Raw genomic sequence first — 17,488 nt, forward strand, 5'->3', positions numbered from 1 at the left:
TCATATGAGTAGATAATTTGATATAAGATTACATACACAGATACAAATGTACATCTATGCACATACATACACTGTATTAGCTATTGATTATTACAACAAAAATGGTTGCACAGTGTTACTCAAAATAACATACAGCCTTATAGACATATTTGGTAAAATTAGTTTAGTTTTGCATTTTTGGGGGGGGTGGTTATTTATGTTCTGGGAAGTTATCATAACGCAGATGTTAAATGTTAGCCATGAAGATACGATTTCACATGAGTTGAGATTCTGGCTCAGTTTCTATATCCTGCTTTCTCTCATTCACTCATTCATTTCTCTATTCATTATTTAAACAGATATTTACTAGAACTCTACTCTCTGCCAACAACTATAACCTGTCCTTAAGAGTCTTACAGTCTTGTAAGGGAACAAACATGAAAGCAAATAATTGCAATAAAAATGATGTCAACAATGTGCGGTACATCCTTTGACAGTAAGAACGTACCTACTCTTATAGATAACATATGGCTAATTATTTTGTACATATTTGTGGATCATTAAAAAAACAGAGAATAGACGTTAAATAGAAACTTAAAGGAGTATTTCTTTCTAAGTATCTATTTTTTATTCAGCCTCTTGTCTTCATCTACCACCTACACGCCAAAGACGACCAAATGATTATCAGTCATTTCTATCGCTTTTTCTTACTCCGGAATCCTATTTTCATCCAACTTTTGGCAATCTGTAGGTAGATGTTCCATAGATATCTCAAATTCATTCTGCCTAAAACAAATTCATTATGCTCCTTCCTCTTACAAAAATGATTTCTCCTCCAACATGTCGAAACCCTGTTAAATGTATCGCCACCCACAAAATCACCTCACTGAAGTCTCCAAGTCCTGGTCAATGTTCATTCAGTGTCTGCCCTTGGCCAGTTGGTCATCAAGTCCTCCTCATCCCCTACCAATTTTCTTCCTCTCCCTTTTAGGTAAACACATGCACGCACACCCCTTATGCCCCAAATTAACAGGATAAGAAAGCAATTTGCAAGTTGCTAGGCAGCAATAGTTGAAGGGAAATCTCAGAAAATCAAGCCAGTGACTTGGTTATTGTGTTATCACTATGTTGATCCTTTTTCTGTGAGTTATAAATGTTTATTTTTAACATGGAATACTATTTTAAATTCTGTTGATCTGTGGACTTCAAAAGCATCCTCATACACATTTCCACATTGATATACTTGCTGAATTTCTCTTTCCTTCCCATCTCATATTTTATGCTTCTAAGGGTAGTTCCAGCTATGAATCTCAGAGTCCTTTTCAAATGCCTGACTGCTCAGGTTTTGGATGGGAGATGCATACTGCAGTCCCTATTTATGGAGAAGTATGTTATTCATTGATACTAGTCATTGAAAAGAAATAATCAACATCACAATAATGAACAATATCACAAGTTGGCCCTGACCATATTCTGAGTGTTCCTGAAAATTCCTTCTGGTCCATACTCTTTAAAGGGTCACTTATTAATTCATAAGTGTAAGTACAAAATTTTCTGGAACATATAGCTGCACAGGAAGTGGTGAATCCTATTGTCCCTTGTAGGGTTTTTTTGTTTTTTTTTAAATCTGTGAGCATATAGATTCCTAAACATCCCTGAACCTAGGGAAATGTTTCTACATTTCTAAGGAAAGTAATTGGGAAAAGAACTATAACAGTTTTCTTTTTTGTCCTTTTTGTCATTTTTTGTCCTTTTTTTCATTTTTTGTGTGTTTTTAAATAGTTTGATATCCTGGCAAATTATGTGGGATGGTGTTAATATAAACTATAGGTTAAAATGGAATGTTTACCTATGTCTTTAAATCTGGAGTTATAAATGGAATAGTGCCACGGATACAGAGGAAAAGGCTGCTTGGAGGGGAGGAATCGATAAAGAAGGTAATTCCTCCTTGAAGAGGTAGAAAAACAGAAGGTTAAATTTGCTTGGAATATTTCTTAAGTAAATGGCATTACTATTCCCTGAGTTCCCAAGCGACGACTTTTTCCCTCTCTTTTTGAAAGAATGGAAACTTTGGTGAGCCTTCATAGCTCATATCTCTTTTGGCCTGCGCGTCCTGACCTGCTATGATGACCCAGCTCTGTCAGCAAACACGAGGGTCGTGGTTAGATACCTATTTATTGGTCCTTAGCTATAATTGGCTTTGCTGAGCAAACAGCTTTTGAGCAGCCACCCTCAAACAGACCATTTCCCAGGATGCCAAGGGGAACCTGACAGTGGAACTTACTTCATCCTTTATCTATATGTTATCTTATTGATGATATGGAGGAAGGAAAAACTGGACCAAAGGGAGAACCTGTGATTCACAAATACAGACCTCTCAGGTGCAGACAAGAGGCATATGTCTGAGAGGATGATTTGTGAGCCTGATCTCACACAAGCAAAGGAGCATTGTTAGCACTTGCTTGTAATTCATGCTGGGGCGCTTTGGAAACATACCACTGCTAGTCACTGCGTTGCATGTGCTGTGCTTTCTGTAAACCAGATGAATGTGGGATTATTTGTATAGCGTGGCGCTCAGCGTGGAAGCAAAGGGAAAGTTTATTACTTGTTTTCTCCCCTCCCCTGAGAGGGATTTGTTTCACTGTGAAGTCAGAGTCATAAAAAGGCTGCAAGTCACGATGGATGCTGTAGCTTCCTTGGAATGAAGTCCAAACTATAGTCTATTCCGCTTTGCCAGTTTGTCTGGAAGCCACACAAATATGGGCAAATACGGGGATCAGAATTCAATTAGATTTGCCCCAGCGGAAGAATGAACTGCTTCGCATTTGGAGGTTGCTCAGTAAATATCATAGCCTTTCTGATACTGCCTAGTTGAGATGCGCTAATAGGACTTGATTTAGAAGAGATGATTGAAGGAGAGGAGAGGGATGAGCTGTGAGATGGATGCGAGTTAATGGAAAGAGAAAGGGCTTCTGGCCCAGCCTGGGGATTCTAGAGTCAGAAAGACTTGGGTTCGAATCCTCCTTCCTCTTCTCTCCGCCTCAGTTTCCTCTTTTGCAAAACAGCGCTCATAAACCTATGGTACAGATTGCTCTCTGGATTAAATGGGGTAATAGATGACTCATCATTTCCTCGTTTCCTGGCAGGTGGCAGGTCTACTCTGAGTGGTAGTTCTTGGAGCCTATCTTTACATTTTCTTTTTAATTAAAAATCCATGTTCTATTTCAGGTTTCTTATATTTCAAATAACCCTGCTTAGAAATCTATGATATTTTATGGTACTTTTCTTTTCCCCTTAGTATTCTTATGCTCTTTCCTTCTTTTTTTAGCACCCATTGTTTCTATAGTTTATATAACCCTCTGCTCTCAACAAGGAATAATTGACTCGAGACTGCAGGAAAATGATCCTGCATTCAAATGAGAAGTTGCAAACCCTCTATCAGCCTAAGAATTTACATCTTTCTCCTCCCTCCTCTAAGCTTTATGACTTTTTGAACCAGATAGGTCCATCAATATTTTGGGCGGAATAGCGTCAGTGATAAACGCATTGACCTAATTCTAACTTTGCAGAATAGCTGTATTTGGAGGAAGAGAGACTAGAGATGCAGGCAGGCTGAAAACTGTCATCATCATAATCATCATCTTCAAAGAGCATCACCTGCTTACGAGGATGAAAAGAGATAAACATAGGGTGAGCTTTACAGGGTCTGATAATCCATTGGGAGGAGGGAGAGGAGAGATCATTGATTTACCACTTATTTAAATTATACTTAATTTTAAAATCAGTTTCATCTGCCAGAGATCCCCACCATAAAAATTCCATACTTTTCCATCCCCGTTTCTGCAGTCAGTTCATTTGCACTGTGTGTCCTCTGCCTAGCCTCTTTTTTGCAGAGGTGGACACTCTTGATGCGCGTTGCTAGGTTCTCAGTGCACTGTGTTGCCACGTTAATTTCATGTTATGGCACCATATGGGTGATGACAGAGAATAACAGCCTTTGCGACCTCACCTTTCAGGAATGGTGGATGTGAGATTCAGTTAATAAATGATGTAAGATCTCCTAGAATCCTGAGATAAAAGGCTGTGTAAAATCTGCGAATTGCTATTTCCCTAGTTCTAAATCAGTATCTTTTGAGCTAATAGGCATTTAAATAGCTATTCAAATGCAATATGTGCTCTGTGTGTTTGTGTGTGTGTGTGTGTGTGTGTGTGTGTGAGTGTGTGTGTGTGTGTACATATATGTGAAACAGCTACATCTCAGTCCTGGAAAGGAATTTAGGCTGACCCTTCATGTTATATCCCTAAGAACTGAGGCTCAGAAATGAATTTTCCCAAGATCATAGAGCTTATTAGGGCTAGCGACCAAACTAGAACCCGAATTTCTTAGACCCATTGCTCTGTGCAGCATACAAGACGGCCTCACTCTAGGTGTTCTATGTAGACTCCGTGAAATCTGACCAAGAGCTAAGGAGAAATGGTCTGTAACTGGCCTTAAACCATTTTCAAGCATAAGCAGGATGATTACTGCTACATGAAATGTTGTAAATGACTTTCCATCCCATTGGGCATAGGGGAAGATATAAGCTTGGAGCTAACTCTGTACTAGGGAAATATTGCTGGCAACAATCCATGTCATTTGCCAGGGCAGCAACCACCTTCCACAACTGAGTGGAGTTCAATGCATTTTTGTGGTGGAGTTGAGGCATTGCAGAAAATTGCTCACGGCAAGTACACAGAGTTTTCTTTTGTTTTGTTCTGATGTGTATATCAGGACAAAAGAAAGAGTTAATTTATTGGCCTAATATTGATCCAGCCTAAATTCGTTTGCTGATAGGATGGGATAGTAGTCTGAGTCCTAATGGAATGAGCTCTGGACTGTGAATCAGGTGACTTGAGATTAAATGCCCAAGCCAGCATTTCTCTTACTAACTCTATCGTTTCTGCCGAATCACTGAACTTCTCTGAGCCTCACGGTATTTGTTTTAAAAATGGAATGAATAACTTCTAGGTCATGTAGTTTGTTTCTAGATGACGGGGAGACAAAATGGGTTAAAATATGTTCTTTAGGAGAAGTAACTGTTTAGTTTGGTGGATACAACGCAAATACCGTGACAGAACTAGCTGTGCTCTTCAGTTCTCCTAACTGCATCTGGGGTGGAGTAGTTTCTGGGACTGTTTTCCCAAAACTATATTGCTTAAACTAAGACTTAAAGGAGTAGAGCGATTAGCCAGGAGAGGAAGACTGAAGGAAGAGAGTGAGATCTTTGCTTTTTGTCCCATGACATTTTGATCTGTCACTCCAGTACTGGTGGACGATAAAACATTATGCCTTCAGGTGGCCCTTTAAATAACAACTGAGAGAACATAGCAAAGAACAAAGGAGACTCTATCATTAGAACTCAGAGGAGTGGTAGCAAAGGAAGGACCACTTGTCCATGGGGAGTCAGGAAGATGTCTTGAGACCAAAATGACAGGAATTTACTAAATACTTACTCCATGCAGGCTAAGAGTTTTTACATCTGTTACCCTGTTTAATCCCAACAACAACAACAACAAAAAATCTGTAGGTAAAAATTATTATTTATTTTAAATTTTAGCAATGAGTTAATAAATATAGGCTCATAGGAAAGTAGGCTATTTTTTCAAATACATCTGGAAAATGAGTAAAAGTATTGTACGAAGAATCAGGTTTATCGGAGTCAAAGATCATGGTCTTAAGGCTGTGGTGCCTTGTCTTTATAAATTGTGTTTGTCACATGGCATTTATTTTGGGCGCTACAAGTCTTGAAACATGGAAGTTGCAGAAAGCTGAAAAAAAATAGGCAAATATGAAAGAATTGGATTTGGGGGACCAAGACATCAATAGATGAAAGGTTATTAAATAAAACTCACATTGTGGGGTGGAGATTTATACACACATGTTGAAAGATGCAGAGGCTAAATGGAACTGAAATTATATATAACCCAGATCAACATTCTATAATAAGGATTTTAATAAATGTGAAGGCTATTGAGTATTTGGCAGCCTCTGAAGAATAAAAAGCTATTGGATTTCGAAAGTCATCTCATGGGAAATATTGGAAGCTGAATCACTTGAGGGATGTAAAGCTAAATTGGATAAAACATATCTCATCTCCAAAATGATCTCTCTGTGTAAAATGCATGTCCAAACACACAAAACTACTTTTAATTTTTACAAACTGCATGTCTCAGTGTATTGAAATAATGGATTTAATCTAAGTAAGAAAAAAACCTAGAAGAGAAAACCTTTCTAAAAAGGAGTTTGCAGGTAGAAAAACATTTGTAAAATAAGTTTCCGAAACTGAAGGCGCCTTCCAGTTGGATGGAAAACATGCAGTCATTTAAAAATAATTAGTTTTGCAAAGGGATACATGAATGGAAGGTCTTGGAAAGGAGGCAAAGAATTAATTTCCCAAAAGGCACTGCGGATAAAATTGTGGTTGGCACATTTCATTCTGCAGACACCCCTCTTATTGGTATCTTTTCTGTTCTCTTGGGTGCCGTTTTGGAATAGTGTGTGCTCTAATGATTTTGTCCAATCATGCAAATGAGAAAGGCACCTTTCAGAAACATCACCCTGGACAGACACGCAGAGCCCAGCCATGGTTGGTCCCTTCTTAAAGGATCTGAAAAGAAATGGCAGAAGTGGTTGCCTAGACCTTTATTAAGTGGGAGTTTTTGGCTCTTATCTGGCGTAATCCCCCTGGATTCTCCTTGTTCAACAATGGAAGAGAAGATCATTAGATTAGAAGGAGCCATTCAACTGGCCTGATGTTTTGTGTTTGTCTGCTCTGAGTCCCTGGGTCACATTAGCACTCATCCTTTCCTGCCCTATGCGTATTTAAGTGTTGGTGTTCTTTCTCATACCTTTTTTTTTTTTTTTTTTAAGATTGCTCGACATATTTCATCTCTTGCATCCCACCTACTTCAGGCCTCACTTGCTTCTCTAATGACATGATATTATGTGATGCTATTTTCGCCATTTTAACTGGTACCCACGGAACTCAGTGGAATCTATCATGATTTCCCCACTGCAAACATAATAAAGGATGGACTCATGATCCAGCCACACAAAGTCCTTTCTAATATGGAAACAGTCTATATTTCTAACCTTTTCTTATAGTATCTTATATTTTCTTTTTTTTTTTTTTCTTTTTTTGAATTTCTTCATCTTTTCCTATATATGGCTTTTCTCTACTCAGGCTGGTGACTGACCACTCACTATTCCTGAACCTTGGTTCATGCTTGCCCACTTTCTAGGTTTTGTTTAAAATGTTCCCTCTGCCTTTATCACCATCTCTCATATTCCTTGTGCTCCTTCTGCTCCGTTTACATTATCTACCTATTGAAACTTTACTGTCACCTCCTAAGAAGAGGACTTGATCTTCCTTGGTAAGCCTGGTCCCTCTGTCCTTTAAGCCTGAGTAGCATTAGCCTCGTATGTTCCCTGTGTACTCATCTTAATCCACGATGGGACTCATTGTGGTAACTGAAGTTTCTGTTGTAGGGATTTTTAACACGGAAGGTGATGGATAAATATTTACTGAATGTACAGGGAATATATCTTTGAAATCCATTGCTTTTCTTCATGGCTTAAGTGAAAACTGAATTCAGAAGCAATCTAAATGCCTAGAGGTAGAAGAAAGGCATAAATGTGTTATAACACATCCATATGTGGACTGAGAGGCATTAAAACAAGGTTTCCAAAGAACTCTTAATACCATGGGAAAATGATTATTATATACTGTAAATTTTTGACATCCGCAGGGAATCCTTCCTGTTCCCTTCAAAGGAGTCTGCATTTTTACTAATAGTATAATAACAGTAGCTAACACATACTGGTTATTTGCAGTGTGCCAGGACATCTTCAGTTGCCCTGAATCTTATTTAATATATAAAAATATACCAAGGCTCAAAGCAGTTGAATGTTTCCCAAAACCAAGCACTTCAAATGAAGAAATGGTGGTTAAGAGGGAGAGAGACTAAAATCAGAATGCCTGAATCTGAGCCATTGCTTCATCACTTGTAAATTACTAGCTCTCACTATGCATTTGATGTATTAACTATAGAACAGAGATAATGATAGTTGTGAGGATCAAATAAGATAGAGGTACAGTGCTTGGCACAGCACCAGGGGCATAGAAAGCTCTAGTAAAAACGAGCCATTTGTGTATCAGGGCTAGTACCATGCCTGGCGAAATACGTATCTGCAGGTTGGGTGGAGGGAACCCAAGTCTGACTGGTGCTCTTCTCCCGTTGACAGCCTCGCCATTAACACAAGTCGTCACATACACAGCAGTGAGGACAGAGCAGAAAAGCCACACAGGTTCAGATTATGGGCACTCTAATAGACTCACTCATCAGCTGAAATTATTCACAGCCCCTGGATGATTCAAATTTATATCTTAGAAAATACAAATCATTACAGGGCAGGGCAATTCAAAATAAAGTAACAACAGTTGCACACATGAATGCCAAGGACTATTGTAGTGGTAAGAGAGGAAAGCTGGAAGTCAATTAGAGATACATAGAATTAAGTGTGTATTTAGAAATAAGGGTGGAAGGAGACTGAAAAGAACTAAGAAATATGCCAAAATGTTGACAGGGATTGTGTTGGGATTAAACGATTATGTGTGCTTTCTTTTTTTAAGTATTTTTATTTAAATATAGTGTGCCTGTTTTAATGTTCTGTTAAGTTCCAGTTTGTTTAGAGTAAGGAAAATATAATAAAAATAAACTCAGTCCTCTAAATTCTAAAAAAAATAAGTTCAATCGCTGCAGATCTAGAGCTTTTTTAGTTTAGCTGCAAGTTGAAAGCTGTTTCTTTGGCTAATAATATGGATTTTTTAATACAAATCAAATGATCCTGTATAATATTGGCAATAATGAATTAGTTTCAAGAGTACTTTTGTCCGTTTCAAGGTCACCCAGGGGAGGTATTGATCCCTCACACTTAGCCCTTCATTCCAATGAGCATAATTAGGAATTAAAAAATGAATTTTACAAGGCAAATGCATATCTAAACTATAAAATGAAATAGACGGACTGATGGCCCCCATCCACCAGGAATCTGTATGGATGCACCATGGTGTGGTGTGGATATGGAAAACCTATTCAAGTGAAATGCTCAGTTCTTAAAACTTCCATGATGGTTAACAATTTTTGGCAGGCTTAGGAGTTGACAGGACTTTCTGCCATAAATCTTGACGCATTTCAGTGATTCTCATTCTAGCACAGAAGACAAGTGATTACAGGAAACTGTCATCTTAAAAGATTAAACGTTCAGAGGTATTTGGACAATTACAAGCAACGTATAAAGTAGCCCTGGTGAAATGCAGCGGAGGGTGATTTGGCACGCTGAAACTCCCTCAGAGGAGGAGCCATGCAACTCTTCTCTTATTGCGGACTTTACTGAGGGGAATAATGAATGGTTATTCATTAATTCATGTATTCAATCCACGGATATTTCTTGAATATCTACAATGGACCAAGTACTATTCTAGGCACTGGGAATAAAGCAGTGAACAAAACAGACGAAAGTCCTGGCTCTTTTGGAGCTTAACAATTTAGGATATACATGGCTGGATTGGTCGAGGGAAGTACGAAAGTAAACAAATATATAAAATATGTATGCATCTAAAGCCACACTGCCCTATAGAAATTTCTTTACTGGCAGAAAGTTTTTATAGCTATACTGTCCAGTATAATAGCCACTGGCTACATACGGCGGTTAGACCCAGGAAATAACCCTAGTGTGACTGAAGGACCAAATTTTAAATCTTTTGTCATTTTAACTAATTTAAATATAAACTTAGAAAACCACATGGGGATAGTAGCTACCATATTGGAGAGCAAAGGTCTAGATAGTTCAGAGATGACGTGGAGGGGTGGGCAGGGTGTAGAGGAGTGATTGCAGTTATAAACAGAGTGGTCAGAAAAGACATCTCAAGGAGATTTTGAGTGGAGAAAAAAAAAGGTGAGAGAACAAGCCATGCAGGTAGTTAGAGGGAAATGTTCCCAGGCAGAGAAACTTGGAGGTGCGGAGACCTTGAGGTGGTTGCCATGTGGCCTGGAAGAGGAAAGACAATGGAGGCCAGTGTGGATGCAACAGATTGAGTGTGTGGACAAGTAGGGGATGGGACTCAAAGGGCCGTGGAGCCATGGCAAGGAATCAGGACCTCTACCCTAGGTTTAATTTTATATATACCTACATAAAATTATATATATAATAAGATATATATCTATATATAATATATCCACGATAAATATCTATTAAAAATACATATATATAAAATTCTTAGTCCCAAAGTTTATGATTCAAAACCCACAAGAGCCCCTTAGTTACTCTAAAGTCCTTTGCTGACCTGCCGGTCAGCTAGAATATTTTATCAGGCCCCATTGTTATTTCATAATTCAGTCTAGAATTTCAAATATTCGGTGGTTCTCCAAGTAGCTCTTGGATATGCATTTCCCCACCATCCTGAGTGATATTTATAACCACAACCCTCTTTAATCTTCTCTTTACCCTAACAAATTTGTTGTTTTCTTTTCTTGGGATTGATTGAGTTTATCTGTAAAATTCAAATCTAGTGGGAACACGATGGAGAAGGAAATACGCCAGTTTTTATAGGCAAACAATCCTGTGAAATTAATGAGAATTATATAGATCATGGTGCGGAAGGAGATCCGAATGCAAACCATTTTAGACTTTAGAGCTTTGAGTCACGTAAAACTACACAGGATGTTAAGGAGGTTGTGGGTGTTTAGACTTGCCTTGAATTTCACCTCACTTAAGTTTCTGTCCCATCTGAGACCTTCTCGACACGTATAGACACTTGGCTGTCATAAACGTTTATCTTTGATTTTGGCTTTACCTATGACTGCATTTTTCAAAGACCCTAATAGCTTTGTAAGGGTAGTTATAATGCTCTCCTTCCAAAGTTTATTTTTAATAAAACAATATGTATACGCAAGGCCATATTTTTCTTCAGTTAAACATCAGTATTTTAGAATTGCTGCCTTTTTAATTCATTTTCTTATTTGAATTATTTAGCTCGCTATTTATGTCATGAATTCATTGTCCTTGTATAAAGAGAGATGAGAAAAGATGCAAAAAGGCATTAACATTATTTGAGTGCCCACCATGTGTCAGGGTCTGTAAAAATAATACTGCTATCATTACTGAGTGACAATAAATTTATTGTAGGGACAAAAAAATGAAGAATGTTATCATTGTTTCCTTATACATATATACTGTGTGCTGTTTATCTTGTTTAATTTGTATCTCAGAGTTGCAAAGTAGCTAGAATTTTTATTTTAAAGATAAGAAAATAAGGAGATACAAAAAAAATTTGCCAAAACACACACATTCCTTGGGCATAATAGAACCAGGACTCAACCCAGACCCTTTTAAAACGATACAATCTATGTTCCTTCCATCATTTTCTCTCTCTTCAATTATAACTTATTAATAGTTGAAAAATAATATTTTTACATCCTGGCTTTACTATTTACTAGCTGTATTTACTATTTCTTACAAAAGTTACTTATTCTCAATAAGCCTTAGTTTCCTTTTCTATAAAATGGATTTTTTTTTGTATTCAGTTAAGATTTATTTAGGTAATTGATGTAGAAACTTGATACGATACACTGATTATTTTATTAAGCATTTTTTTAATATTTATACTTCATTTCTTTTAAAAATTAAATACTTTAAAAATGAATTAAAATGGGGATACGTATTAATATTAAATGTTACACAGTTACTATATTATGTGAGGTAATCCATGTAAACACACAATAAAGGGCTAGCAATCGTTAATCATTTTATCCAAGTTTCTGCATATGTAAGTAGGAGATGGAAGACTTAGATTTTCTAAACCTTCAGCTTCTTCAGTCTTTCCAACCACACCCCTCTTAAATTTTGCTCTTCCATAATTTACAGATTATGTGCAACCAGATACCATTATTAATGAGCTAAGAGGAAAATTGATTAACCTCCTAATGACTTCCTTCCCCAGAACTGAAAATGATCCTGGATTTCCTCAGATGCTCTGTGATTGCTGCTGTCTGCCTGTGATCAGTGTTTTCAGCAAAGATTGACTTTGGCATCTGCTTGCCCATCCCTGTACTCCTCAGCCCTCTGAAGACCTCGAGGTCTTCCCACCACCTGGGTGACCTGTGACCAGCTCTGTTCCCCGGTGCTGAGGAGGAACATTCAGAGGCATGCTGGTGATACGATTTGTTTTCGCTTTCACTTTTCGTTTCACAACTGAGAATATTAACAGAAAGGTTTTATGCCTTGTTCTTCCAAGTTTCCGGGAATCTCTTGGCTCTTTCTCTAGCAATTTCATTTTCTTGCGGGGTCGTCCCTGCTCCCTGTCTCCCATCGTCCACTTCTAAGTCTCTTTTTGGAAGAGAGCTACGTTCTAATCCAGTGATCCATTTGGTATCACGAAAACCTTGTCTGTCTCCTGGGGAAAAAGCAATGCCCAGTGGGACAAAAAGTAAAACCATGGAAGGCGCCACCTTGCACCTCCCAAGCCAGTCAACGCCTGATCCTCAGAAAACAGGGAAAATCAGGGAGAGGGTAAGGAAATCACTGCTGTATCCTGCTACCTTGCGGAATTAATTGATTAGTTCTAACTAAAATAATAACTTTTGACAAGGGGGATTTCCCATCTTATTTTTCTTATTTGGGCCATTTGTTCACAAAAACAGATTAATTCCATTACCAGCTTTGAACAAAGAAGGCCATGTTTCTCAGCTCACAGGCCTTTTCCCTCTCAGTTTTCTTGGATGCTCTGCAAGTTTCTCTCTTAGTTCTTTGGCCTTCGAGCTTGCCAAAGAGTGCCAGGCCTCCGAGCGTTCTCCTTGGGCTTCCTGCCTTCCTAGCAGTTCTTAATGCTTCTCTTTGTTTCTTTCTTGAGCCAGTCCTGAGCTTGGGCCTTTCCCAGAGTGTCTCAGTGTTTCCACTCCATGGGGAAATTTCCATGGGTCCACAGTCAAGGTCACGGCTGTGTCTGTTATTTATTTCTTGGACCCAGCAGGGGTTTCCTGCCTGTTTTTATATGTCAGTTTCTGAGTTAATTGGGCTAATCAATCTAATGAATTTTCCAGAAGTTGTTCAACAACCATTGTAGCTATCTGGACAACAGTTGGTACAGCTAAACGGTGGTACCCTCAAGCCTTGAATTTAGTTTAGCTGGAGATATAAATATAAATATATATATATATATATTTATTATTATTATTATTTTTTGCTGGGGGAGGGGGCAGCAGCTGGGTATGTTTAGAGAGTCCACTGAATTGGCTGGAAATAATTCCTGACATCCTGAAATGTATTAAGCTTCTGGGAAATATATTTAACATGTGATAAAACAGTAGATGTGAAAGTGCTTAATAAGAAAAGATAGATATACAGGTACGTTTACAGGATTCAGGTCGGAGAACCCTGAGCAGTGACCAGGGACCTTACTTTGTGCTTTGACTTTGCCACTGATTGGTGACTCTCAGCACCTCCCTTAACCCCACCTTTCCTGTCTGTAGAGTGGAGATAATACTTACATCATGGGGGTCTTGTGAAGAATTTTAGATGGAGATGGATCGCTAACGCATTTTTAAAAACTATACTCCACGTTGAGAGACTGGTAGTGGAAATAAAATAGAAACAGTGATAGAAAGAATGTTCATATCACGAATTGTGGTAATCCCGGAGAGCAACAGTTTAAGCATTTGGCACCCAGTAAGCGGCATGTTTACCACTATTACTTAACATTAATTATGCAGACTTAGCGACAGCCACCAGGCAGAGCCACGCAGGCTGTGCCAGCCCAAGGGCTCACCAGCTCTTCAGCTATTCCTCCATTTCTTTTTCAGGCAGTTTTGAACACACTGACTACACATGGCTTAATAAAAACAGTAAAGAAATCTTTTGGAGTATATTCGTCTTCTCAGGCTGCCCTCACAAAATACCATGAACTGGGAGACTTAAACAGCGGAAATTTATTTCCCACAGTTGTGGAGGCTGGAAGTCTGCAGTCAGGGCCCCTGAGGCTGGGTTTTGGTGAGAGCGCCCTTCCTGGCTGGCTGACGGCTGTCTTCTTGCCTGTGTCCTCACCTGCTGGAGGCAGAGCGTGTGTGGCTCTTCTTATACAGACACTGTTCCTGTTAGGATCAGGCATCCACCTTATGACCTCGTTAACCTTCAGTAACTCCTATAAAGGTCCTAAATTCAAATACAATCACATTGGGAGTCAGGGCTTCAATGCATCAAATTTTTTTTTTCTTTGGATGGGGACGGGCAATTCAGTCCGTAACATGGAGTTAGACAGGCCTGAGTTTAAATGAGCTTTACTCCAACTAATGAACCGTGGGCTTAAACTTCTCTTTTTACCATTTTCTAGCTGTGTGAGCCTGAAAAGGTACTTAAATTCTCTCTGAGCTCCACCCCCCCCCATTTGAGATTATATTATCTTACCACATACTTACTAAGTAAGTAAAACATATTGCAGAAAACTTGGCACATATTAGATGCTTAATCAACGCATCAATCAGTAGAAAGGAAAGAAACTCATTCATTCTTAATTTATTTTAATGCTTCAGCCCGCCTCTGTCACCTGAGGTGAGATCTGCCTTTGTTCGCAGCTGCCTGAGTGGGGCCATTATATTCCAGAACACCACGATTGTGTGAGAGGAAGCAGATCTTGGGGGCTGGCATGTTCCAGCTAATGCCCTTTTGGTTTTGCCGACCAGCAAAGGGAGGTCATCGTAGTTTAAGGGAATCTACTTAACGCTGTTCAGGTATTAAATAGCAGAGCCAAGATTCCTGGCCTCTTGACCTCAATCTGCTGTTCTTTCCACTACACCAGTTCTCCCAACTTTTCGTCTATAGGTGATATTCCTACGACACATCCCCGTGAGTGCTGACGATGCCCAGTTTCATCACATTAGCCAAGATGCTGGTCCTTTCGCTGTTACTCAAAGAAGAAAATCAAAATGCAAGAGAGTGAGAAAAATAATTGCTAAGCGCAACCTTGAATGTCCTCTAATTGTAAGAATGAAGACGTTTATTTCCAAACCTTGCTACTCTGACACATATTATAAGAAATCACTTGATACCCTTCTCAAAATAGTAGTCCACTGTCCTTATGTGAAATAGGTGAAGAATGGTTGGTCTAAGTTGAGTTTAGCTTTCCCGTGTGTTCAGCTTTTGTCAAGACAGCAGGGCAAGAAAACACTTGCAGGTGTCACTGGCATCCTGGTTCCAAAATGTTTAGCCTAAACCTCTGTGTAGGTTTAAAACCCAATCTCTGTGGTTTGGGCATTGTTTGCTAGTTTCATTTAGTTGGCAGTGTTTCCAGCTCAGCCACTTTGCTAGAATTTCTCGGGGATTTCTCCCCCAGTTATTGTGTCTCGAGGGCCGTCTTACAGCAGTAACATAGCACGATGGCTAAGCCCGCGGAATCGGGAGCCTCCCTGCTTAGATCCCAATCCTGGTTCCAGGGTTTCCTAGGTATGGGACCTTGAGCAAGTTATGTAACATCTCTGCACCTCCACTTCCTCATCTGAAAACCGAGAGGAATGATCGTCCCTGCTTCATAGGGCTGCTGGGGTGCTTACTTAGCGCTGACCATTTGTAAAGAGCTTACCTGTGATTTACATTTAATACATTGCAGAGCTTAGCAGGTGCCACACAGAGTCGCTCTTGTTAGAAGCATTGGCTGTTTCTACGACCTTTCTCTAGGAGCAAGGCCCCACTCTAACTCTTTGTACATACTGGACTAGATCTAACATTCCATTTGTAATTCCCAAGTCTTCAGCTTCCTAGGAGCTTCAGATATATTTTAATGCTCTTACACCCCTTTTATTTTCCTCGTGTTTATCTTGCTTAGGCCCTGTAAAAATTGTGTGCTTTTACAAACTACAAGAAGTTTCCATCCTGAGCGTGTAATTACCCTGAGTGCTTAGCTCCTAAATCCACAATAACAAGACTTTAGTTCGTTTTTCAGAGCTGTTGCGCTTAATTAATATTTATGCGGGACTTAGTAAAATCATGAAAATTAGCAGACATCCTTACCTAAACAGGTGGTGAATATATCAACAACTGCAATAAGAATGGTGAAGCTATAACAAAACTTGTCTAGGTCACTCAAACTCACTCCTGAGTCTGGTAAGCATGGTTCCCACATTTACTACCCAATCTGGTAAGTGCACTGTCAAGCCAGTAAACGTGGCTTTAAGGATATTTTAAGATATTCACATGAAATATGAACTGTACTTCATGCACATTACAAAAAAACTAAAAATAAGAGTGGCATCAACACACAAGAGTTATTCTGTTCCAAGGAAGAGTTTGAAAATAGTGCAATGTTGGTATACGGCTATATAAAATCATAAGGGATTTAGGCTTCTCTGTCTCTGCTCCAACGTTCTGGTACAAAGCTTTCAGCCTAAGGTCAAAGCATGGTCCACAGTGGCTGCTAAAGCTCCGGCCATTATGTCCACATTCCAGGAAACAGAAAGGGAGAAAGGAGAAAGAACATTCTGATGTCATCTCTAATCTGAATTTACTTTTTTAAAGCATCACTCTTGGAATTCCCATAGGACACTTTGGTGTATATCCCGTTTAGTCAGATCTTAATCATATAACTAGGTAGAGAAGTCTGGGAAATGTGGTCTTGTATTTGGGGCTCAGGGTAAGTCCCAAACTAAAATGAAGATTTTAAGGAAGAAAAGGAAAATGGCCTTTGGGCAGCTAGCACATTTAAAATTAACCTTTTATTTTGTCTCTCAGTAGTTTGTTGATTTTCCTTAGTACTTAAAATTTTTAGATGTTTATACTTCCTATGAAGCATTTTTTCATATCCTTTAAATAAGTCTCTTTATAATTAAATGGTGATTTTTTTCCCTGTGTTTTTATTTTATGACAGTATATTAATATAAAGCATTAACTCTCAAAAAAATCTGAGGAACCTTCCCATAAAAGCCCATCTCAAAGAGGGAATTTTATTCTTTCATACATCTTACTTAATTTTTTTCTATGTACTTCTACGTGCCAGGAACTAGTTTAGATGCTGAGAATAAAAGAGGGAGCAGCGCAAAGTCTCAGCCCTGTGGGGCTTGCGTATGAATGGGAGAAGATAAGAAATGCACGAATCTGTAGTGTAACGTCAGGCTTTGGTAAATAAAGCATGAGAAGGAACTAGAGCGTACTAGAGGATGAACAGTACTATTTTTGAACAGGTGGTCAGGGTAGCCATTCCAGCACAGAGAACAGAAATACAGATGCCCGTGGGGGAAAGTTCTTGAAGGGGCTTATCCCTGCTCTGCGCAGGAAGAGCAAGGAGGGCAAGGTACTTGGACTTGAAGGATGGCGATGGAGACTTGTAGGAGATGAGTTCAACCAGAAGAGAGATCGGTAGACCCAGATGAGAGCTCATTCCAGCACTTCGAAGAATACAGATAACATACCTCAGTAGCCAAAGCG

The 17,488-nt window shown here is 39.0% G+C and overlaps 1 protein-coding gene across 11 annotated transcripts in view; it reads left to right on the forward strand.

Annotated features, from left to right (window-relative positions):
- Positions 1-17,488, forward strand: part of LRRC4C (leucine rich repeat containing 4C) — a 1,083,236-nt gene that overhangs the window by 985,316 nt on the left and 80,432 nt on the right. For 3 of the 11 annotated variants that reach the window (XM_074372151.1, XM_074372156.1, XM_074372159.1), the window contains one exon: positions 12,021-12,231. The exons of the other annotated variants lie outside the window; for them this stretch is intronic. The gene's annotated coding sequence lies outside the window, so the exon portion shown is untranslated. The remainder of the gene's footprint in view (positions 1-12,020; positions 12,232-17,488) is intronic. 11 annotated transcript variants of the gene reach the window in all.

The sequence above is a fragment of the Camelus bactrianus genome, chromosome 10, assembly GCF_048773025.1.
Source record: "Camelus bactrianus isolate YW-2024 breed Bactrian camel chromosome 10, ASM4877302v1, whole genome shotgun sequence".
Classification (NCBI taxonomy): domain Eukaryota; kingdom Metazoa; phylum Chordata; class Mammalia; order Artiodactyla; family Camelidae; genus Camelus; species Camelus bactrianus.